This window comes from Palaemon carinicauda, chromosome 26 (genome assembly GCF_036898095.1).
Source record: "Palaemon carinicauda isolate YSFRI2023 chromosome 26, ASM3689809v2, whole genome shotgun sequence".
Classification (NCBI taxonomy): domain Eukaryota; kingdom Metazoa; phylum Arthropoda; class Malacostraca; order Decapoda; family Palaemonidae; genus Palaemon; species Palaemon carinicauda.
The window spans coordinates 63,486,686-63,496,685 of NC_090750.1; positions in this window are offsets into that span (position 1 = coordinate 63,486,686).

Below are 10,000 nucleotides of genomic sequence, written 5' to 3' on the forward strand. Positions count from 1 at the left end.
AGTTAGTAGATTATTTTGGAAGGAATTGATAAGATTTACGACATTTTGGTCATAAGTTTCTTGTCTGTCGAGTCGTTCGGGATATGTTTTCTACGAATTTTCGAGGTTAATTTTCCTATCATAATTATCATCATCTTTTAGCATTTATCTTTTAAAAGGAGTCAATACGGCGGTACTTGTTTTTTTTTTTTTTTTTTTTTTTTTTTTTTTTTTTTTTTTTTTTTTTTTTTTTTGTAAGCCCGGAACAATTACTGATCAATATATATCACATTTACAGTTATTAGTCCACTTTATTTAATAGTATGAAAATATTACGTACAATTATATAGATACTTAAATAGGGGTAATGTTGGAATACTACATAACCTCCACAAACTTGATTTCACCACTAATCCAAAGTCCTAATCTGCACTTCAGTTTTGAGCAAGATCTGTAGGTCTTGGTTTGAAATCTTGGCATATGATTAGAAGGCCGTTCCTTAGGGTCCCTTTCGAGCAATAGTTTCCTAATACCTACGAGAATGACGTTTGAAGAGTGTGGTCAGAAAGGCTGCACCTAAACACTGGTTGAACTCTGGCATGTGCCACGGCGAAGAAAAAGCAAAACTTGGCCATCGGGACAGAAACTGTCACCCGCCGAAATGTATGACTCCTTGAGAAATGAATGCCTCTGAGCGGTTGCATGTCATTATTCCCTGCCCGAAGCAGGAAGGGACGTTGAAGGCGAACCCTGCCAAAGGTCACCTATTGACCAGTCCTCCGAAGTTTCTCATTTATAAGCAAAGGGGAGAGAGAGAGAGATTCGAAATCTGCGCCTTTTATCTTCAACGACGTCTGAAACACTGATTCTTATCGGGTTTCTCTTCGGAACAATGCCTGTAGAGCGCTTCCTAGGCACCAATAAAAGGCAATAACTATGCAGGTAGCGCGTGCAAAGTGGTCAGCTGGGGAGAGTGTATTGCCCATTAACCAGACCATATAAGATGAAGACGCCAGCCAATAAAAAGACCATAGGCCATAGCATTATAGCTGATGAGAAAACTATGGAATAACTATCAGTAACTCTCTCTTCTCCTACGGTTCAAGGTAACCGGGAACAACAGCAGAATTGAAAGGATTTATTAACTATATATTGAGTTACAATAAAAGCAACGAAGAGTATCATTCTTTTTTTTATGAATTCAATATAAGAAATATGCAGAACAGATGAACTTGAGCATACGACAGATGGCACTCTGTAATATCTTAAATTCTCTACTCAGAGGATGAAACTGAAGTCGAGTGTCAAAAGTCATGCTAAAGAATTTCGATTAAAGTAATTAAGACTCTGGTTACCCCCCTCCTCCTCCCCTCCCCCTCCTCCTCCTCCCCCCCCCTCTCTCTCTCTCTCTCTCTCTCTCTCTCTCTCTCTCTCTCTCTCTCCTCTCTCTCTCTCTCTCTCTCTCTCTCTCTCTCTCAAAGAGAGTAGGGTAGCAAATCTTACGAAGACCACTTCGCTTCTTAATTTGATTTTTTTGAGGGGACAATTGCTAAGTCAAAACCAATTAATTCAAGCTGCTTATTTACAAACGCATTTAACAGCTTCAACATTCAGCAATATCAATTTTAATATACTCAGATGCACACATTAAATTTCATATACTAGTGAGTGTTTACAATAAGGTATTTTAAATGATATTAGTTACGTTGCATACTTCGAAGTCTTTGCTCATACGGAACAAGCCAAAAACATTCTCTACTCGAGGTGATGTAAAGTAAGAATTAAATAACTAAAATTGCACTCTTTAGATTAAAGAAAATCGGGAATTATCTGCCATTAATTAAAGATAAGAACAGTGATGTTCAAGAATAAGACAAGAATGCCATTACATGAAATGAATTATAGTGAATATTCGAATAAAGGAAAATAAATACTAACAAAGACATGAAAGTTAATGAAAGAAAAATTGTGGCACCTCAACAGAATATAAATGTTGATACTCCATAGAGTCTAGAACTTGGTAGGTTTCAGAAAAAAATTGTAAGCCGAGTATATTTCTACTAATGTCAAGATTATTTTCTAGGAGTATCCTTGTCTATCAAATTAAGAACTGCACTGTTAAAAATTTGCATTAAAAAAACAGTAAATGTCTAGCAACATTTATTCAGTGAGTTTTACTTTTTTTAAAATTACGGTCTCCTGTATTTTACTGAAATACGGCTGAGAACAGTTTAGTTTTACGAAGAATGTTCGATATGAATTACGATTTTGTTTAACAGTACAAATCAATTCGATCACTTCGACCTCAATCAACAATATAACGATTCAGAACTATATGGAAATCGTCACACCACATTACAAGCTTGGAAGAAACAAGATATAATAATTATGAAGACTGAGAATAAGACAAAAATACTGCTTTTACAAAAGGTAACATTACGGTCGCCTGTATTTTACTGAAATACGGCTGAGAACAGTTTATTTTTACGCAGAATTTCCGTTTTAAATTACGCTTTTTGTAAATGTACAAAACAATTCGATCACTTCGACCTCAATCAACAATATAACGATTCAGAACTATATGGAAATCGTCACACTATGGAAGAAACAAGATATAATAATTGTGAAGACTGAGAAAAAGACAAAAATTCAACTTTTCCAAAGTGACCCTCGGGAGGATTTCGCTCTCCCATTCGTCCCCGGTGCAGTTCAATCACAACAGGGCCGGTCCTACGGAGCATCTCATTTACACCGGAAAGGTGTTATTACCGATTTCCAACGTCTAGCTGGGATACAAATCGGGAAAGGGTGATTTTTATCTCGGGGTGCCAAAGGGTTGAAAGAGATCAATCATCACCTTCTCTAAGGATTCGTTCGTAGTTCATAAAATCCTCCAGTTGGCAGGATTTACGACCGGAAAATATTTTACCAAAGGATTTTTCTCCTGATTGTCTAGACAGGAGCTGGAAGTTATTTAGATACATGAGTACGACCATAAGATATTAGTGTACAGTAAATACAAATATTTTACAGTAATTCTGTAAAATAATGAACATTATTATCACGATTACTTTTTATTGTAATAATAGTCCTTATAAGTAAGTTCGTGGCGAAATATACTGGGCATAGACTACACTAATAGGGGTACTCATAATCCGTTAAACAATATTTGTTGCTGATGATATTTTTCGATAAATACACATCGCATGTCGTTGTAGACTATATATAAATATTTCTCCAATTGTAATACTCGCTTGAAATACAGATACACATACAATACTTGTAAAAGGTTAACGCTTCATGAATGATAGTAAATTAGGGCAAACTATTATCGTATCCATACTGTAGAAATAACGGAAACATACTTAATTTTGTAATTACAGGTACAAATAGCAGTAAAACATACTCAATGGAAAGTCAACTTATCTTTGTTTTGCAGTGAGTCATATATATATATATATATATATATATATATATATATATATATATATATATATATATATATATATATAAACAGGCCATCAGATTAGAAGATTGAATGCGTTGATTATGCTCTGTTCGCACCACACATACACACAAATACATACTCACACACACACACACACACACACACACACACACACACATATATATATATATATATATATATATATATATATATATATATATGTGTGTGTGTGTGTGTGTGTATGTATGTATGAATGTATGTATACATGTATATATTTACACATACCCATATATATCATCTATATATTGTGTATAGATATATATTATATATACATATGTGCGTGTGTTTATGTATGTAGATATATGTATTACGCATTGGAGATGATCCGAATATTAAATTTCAGGCCCATTTAAGCAATATTCTTATACGAATGCAGGGAGAGGAACTGAAAACTACTCTATTTAATCCTTTAAAAGTTTAAATCTTAGCCTCTTGCACATATACGTAAATTATTATTATTATTATTATTATTATTATTATTATTATATATATATATATATATATATATATATATATATATATATATGTATATATATACATGTAATTATATATTTATATATACAGTATGTATATGCGTATATACTTTGTATTATATATAATAGTTAAAAGTTATTCATTTTAAATTCCATGGAAAATATCATTTCAGAAAACCATTAAATTTTGTTGTATGGGAAATAGAAAAAATAAGAGAAATAAATTGAGATTGGGAAATGATAAATGACCTATAAATAATAGATCCATAAATGTGTCTGTGGTTGTCGGTTATTGTTAACCACAAAGGGTTAGACCTACAGCCTTTATTATTATTATTATTATTATTATTATTATTATTATTATTATTATTATTATTATTATTATCCAAGCTACAACCCTAGTTGGAAAAGCAAGATGCTATAAGCCCAGGGGCTCCAACAGGGAAAAATAGCCCAGTGAGGAAAGGAAATAAATAAATGAAGAGAACAAATTAACAAGAAATCAATCTAAAAACAATTACAACGTCAAAACAGACATGTCATATATAAACTATTAACAACGTCAAAAATAAATATGTCATAAATAAACTATAAAAGACTCATGTCCGCCTGGTCAACAAAAAAGCATTTGCTCCAACTTTGAACTTTTGAAGTTCTACTGATTCAACCACCCGATTAGGAAGATCATTCCACAACTTGGTAACAGCTGGAATAAAACTTCTAGAGTACTGCGTAGTATTGAGCCTCGTGATGGAGAAGGCCTGGCTATTAGAATTAACTGCCTGCCGATGCATAAATGCTTGAACAAGCAAATAATTCGTTATTTTCTATATAGGTTTATTTGCACAGTTTTTCAAGAAAACTGTCTTAAATCCGAAAGGAAAGAAAGGAAACTATAAGTAAATCTTTTTACATATCCTAGATTATATACTTAAATCAAAATATGCAGGCAGAATGTTTATATGAATTTATACTTATGAAGATTTATTTCACTTTACATGTAAGATAAGCCACCACAGTTGTTCACCCACCAAAACACGTGTATAGCCTTAGCCAAAAGCTCAAACCATTGTAATAATCGTATTGCCCTTTGAAGTAAAGAAAAAACTTGCATTCGCAAATATTGAAAATTATTTGTATTTGCAAATACTGAAAATCACATGCAAATATTTTATATATATATATATATATATATATATATATATATATATATATATATATATATATATATATATGTATATATATACACATGTATATATATATATATATATATATATATATATATATATATATATATATATATATATATATATATATATATATATATATATATATATATATTGTATATATGTATATATATATGTGTGTATATATATGTATACGTATATAAATGTATATATTTATGTATATGCATATATATATATATATATATATATATATATATATATATATATATATATATATATATATATATATATATACATGCTCTAAAGTACAACATAATGAAGTGTAACCTGTTTCCAATTCAAAGATTACCGTCATGAGCGCGAATGAGACCTGTCCTAAAACTATGCCATCTGTCCCCTGCATCCCAGTGAATAAGCAGAAACCTCCAATTACCCCCGAAATGTTATGTCTTGACACATTTGTAAATCATCCCGATCGCCCCTCTTGCAATGATGTGGAGCGAATGGATTTTGGAAGGTTCCCCTGTGAATGCGCTCGTCCATAAGATTCTATTGCGACCAGTGTTGCCAAATGGGTTGGCTTGAAAATCCCCAAAACTCGTGTTAGAAATCCTCAAAACAACCCAAAAATCCCTATTATTACAATTATTCTTTCTGATCATGTAGGCTTTACTAATATAGTTAGCTTAAAAATCCCCAAAACTCATGTTAGAAATCCTCAAAACAACCCAAAAATCCCTATTATTGCCAAATGGGTTAGCTTAAAAATCCCCAAAACTCGTGTTAGAAATCCTCAAAACAACCCAAAAATCCCTATTATTACAATTATTCTTTCTGATCATGGAGGCTTTACTAATATAGTTAGCTTAAAAATCCCCAAAACTCGTGTTAGAAATCCTCAAAACAACCCAAAAATCCCTATTATTGCCAAATGGGTTAGCTTGAAAATCCCCAAAACTCATGTTAGAAATCCTCAAAACAACCCAAAAATCCCTATTGTTACAATTATTCTTTCTGATCATGTAGGCTTTACTAATATAGTTAGCTTAAAAATCCCCAAAACTCATGTTAAATATCCTCAAAACAACCCAAAAATCCCTATTATTACAATTATTCTTTCTGATCATGTAGGCTTTACTAATATAGTTAGCTTAAAAATCCCCAAAACTCATGTTAGAAATCCTCAAAACAACCCAAAAATCCCTATTATTACAATTATTCTTTCTGATCATGTAGGCTTTACTAATATAGTTAGCTTAAAAATCCCCAAAACTCATGTTAAATATCCTCAAAACAACCCAAAAATCCCTATTATTACAATTATTCTTTCTGATCATGTAGGCTTTACTAATATAGTTAGCTTAAAAATCCCCAAAACTCATGTTAGAAATCCTCAAAACAACCCAAAAATCCCTATTATTACAATTATTCTTTCTGATCGTGTAGGCTTTACTAATATAGTTAGCTTAAAAATCCCCAAAACTCATGTTAAATATCCTCAAAACAACCCAAAAATCCCTATTATTACAATTATTCTTTCTGATCCTGTAGGCTTTACTAATATAGAAATTACTAATTATACTTCATACAAATGCAAGCAAATTGATTGCAATAATAGAATACACGCAAATTAATTGCAACAATAGAAAGGTTTACTCATCTTTATTTCTTCATAGAAATTTGTACGGAATATCCTCATCAGACACCAAAATCCCCAAATCTAGGGATAAATTCCCATTCCTGGCAACACTGATTGCAACCTCGGGTTACGAGACGTTTCTTCCTGTTATTTTTTTTCTTCAGTGGGACGTTCTTTATTAGACATCATTCTCCCAACACCCAATTTGTGATTGGTGGAATTACCCGGTAATTTCACGGGCAAAAGGAAGGTTATCTTCCGGGAATTCTTAGCCGAGAAATAAAATTCAGCTGTTTTATTTTTTTTGAAAGGGTTTTTTTTTTTTTTTTTTTTTTTTTTTTTTTTTTTTTTTTTTTTTTTTTTTTGGAAAGGGAATTTGAGGGACCTGTTTGTGATCATGAATGGTTATTTGGTGACCTTTATGCAGTACATATCACTCTCTCTTTCTCTGATTTTCCTAGCCGAGAAATAAAATTCAGAATTTTTTTTTTTTTTTTTTTTTTTTTTTTTTTTTTTTTTTTCATGAAAGGGAATTAGAGGGACCTGTTTGTGATCGTGAATGAATATTTGGCGACCTGTATGCAGTACATCTCACTCTCTCTCTTTCTCTGATTTTTTTGGATTTTAAATTCTTTGCGGAATCTTGATACTTATATGTTAATCATATTTATATTACTGTCTGAGGATTTGATGTTATGATTCTTTTTTACAAATATTATTTTGATTGAGCTTTTCTTGAGGATATGCAGGCTTATGTATACTAACATACAATCATATACTGTATAAATACACACACACATATATGTGTATATATATATATTTAGAGAGAGAGAGAGAGAGAGAGAGAGAGAGAGAGAGAGAGAGAGAGAGAGAGAGAGAGAGAGAGAGAGAGAGAGAGAGAGAGAGGCGGGGGTACAGTATACGATCCGATCTTTGTATATTGAATTAACAGGTAAAATTGACGGAAGTTCATATCAGAGAAGAAAGATTGGATTTTTGGCTGTAAATGGCATGAAGAAATAGATACACCAAGAGAACACAGTTGCAAGTTTGAACAATTCCAGGACGAGGTCATAGAGTGAGCAGGGGGTGCTTTTGAAATGCTGGGAGGGTAATAAGAGGGAATTATAAATGGTATATGGTGGCATGTTCAAGTAATACTAGGCAGGCAGTTAATGCTAATAGCCAGGCCTTCTCCATCATAAGACTCAATACTTCGCAGTACTCTAGAAGTTTTATTTCAGCTGTTACCAAGTTATGGAATGATCTTCCTAATCGGGTAGTTGAATCAGTAGAACTTCAAAAGTTCAAAGTTGGAGCAAATGCTTTTTTGTTGACCAGGCGGACATGAGTCTTTTTATAGTTTATATATGACATATTTGTTTTTGACGTTGTTAATAGTTTATATATGACATATCTCTTTTGACATTACTTTTTTAGAATGATTTATTGTTAATTTGTTCACTTCAGTTATTTATTTCCTTATTTCCTTTCCTCACTGGGCTATTTTTCCCTATTGGAGCCTCTGGGCTTATAGCATCTTGCTTTTCCAATTAGGGTTGTAGCTTGGATAGTAATAATAATAATGATAATAATAATAATAATAATGAGAGTTTTGGTAAATTAAAAAAAAATTGCAAATACATAAAAGAACATATAATAATACGAAGGTATGAAGTAGGAAAGATTATTATTATTATTATTATTACTTACTAAGCTACAACCCTAGTTGGAAAAGCAGTATGCTATAAGCCCAGGGGCTCCAACAGGGAAAATAGCTCAGTGCGGAAAGGAAAAAAGGAAAATAAAATATTCTAAGAAGAGTAACAACAATAAATATCTCCTATATAAACTATAAAAACTTTAACAAAAGAAGAGGAAGAGAAATAAGATAGGAGTGTGTGCTCGAGTGTACCCTCAAGCAAGAGAACTCTAACCCAAGACAGTGAAAGGCCATGGTACAGAGGCTATGGCACTACCCAAGACTAGAGAACAGTGGTTTGATTTTGGAATGTCCTTCTCCTAGAAGAGCTGCTTACCATAGCTAAAGAGTTTCTTCTACCCTTACCAAGAGGAAAGTGGCACTGAACAATTACAGTGCAGTAACCCCTTGGGTGATGAAGAATTGTTTGGTAATCTGCGTTGTCAGGTGTATGAGGATAGAGGAGAATATGTAAAGAATATGCCAGACTATTCAGTGTGTATGTAGGCAAAGGGAAAATGAACCGTAACCAGAGAGGAGGATCCAATGTAGTACTGTCTGGCCAGTCAAAAGACCCCATAACTCTCTAGCGGTAGTATCTCAACGGGATTGGAAGAATATTAATTTTCTAAAGTAAACTAAGGGAGGTTTACGAAAAAAAATTCTCAGAACAAAAGATGCTAATGGAAAAGCCAAGGTCGATTTAGAAAACAGTATGAAATACGTTCTTTTAGTGTAAACGGTAGCAGAGGTTCAGAACTAAAATATGAAAGAGACGGAAAGTTGATTTACGTAATTAATTTTCATACAAGGAAGCCAAATGAGATGCTTTTATATTAACATTATTGTGTATTTTAGTTATCAAATGATATGAGGAAAGTATAAAGATTTGTGTGAAGATGAAAGTTATAAAATGTAAGGTTGTATGATTTAGGAACAAATTTAACTAAGCCAAAGGTGCCCTGTAGGCATTACTAGTGGTCTACTTTACCATTGCGTCCTTTTTCTTTTTATTGTACTCGATGCTGAAGGGCCTCCCCGGTTCAAGCACATAGCCTAATGACTGACATTCTAACCAAATATACAAATTCAAGTTAATCATGTATATACTTCTGGCTTAGAATCAAATTGTATTATTTTATGATGGCATACGGTACACTAGAACGAACACAATATTAAGAAAGCAAAGACCATCTGTTATTTCTTATTTATTTATTTGTTTATTCATTGATTTTAAAGGTTTTAAGGGCCGCTCGTGACAGTGACACAGCCCTAGTAAGCAGGGCGTGGTCAAGCCCCTCTCCAACCAAGCTAAGACCAGGGAGGGCCAGGCAGTGGCTGCTGATGACTCGGCAAATAGACTTAAAGGCTCCCGCAAACTCTCATTCGTAGCTCACAAGGATGATGAGGTTGTAGATACTAAAGGAACTAACGATTTTGAGCGGGACTCGAACCCCAGTCTGGGGACCACGAATCAGAGCCCGTTCCCCTTAGGCCACAACAACCCTAAGA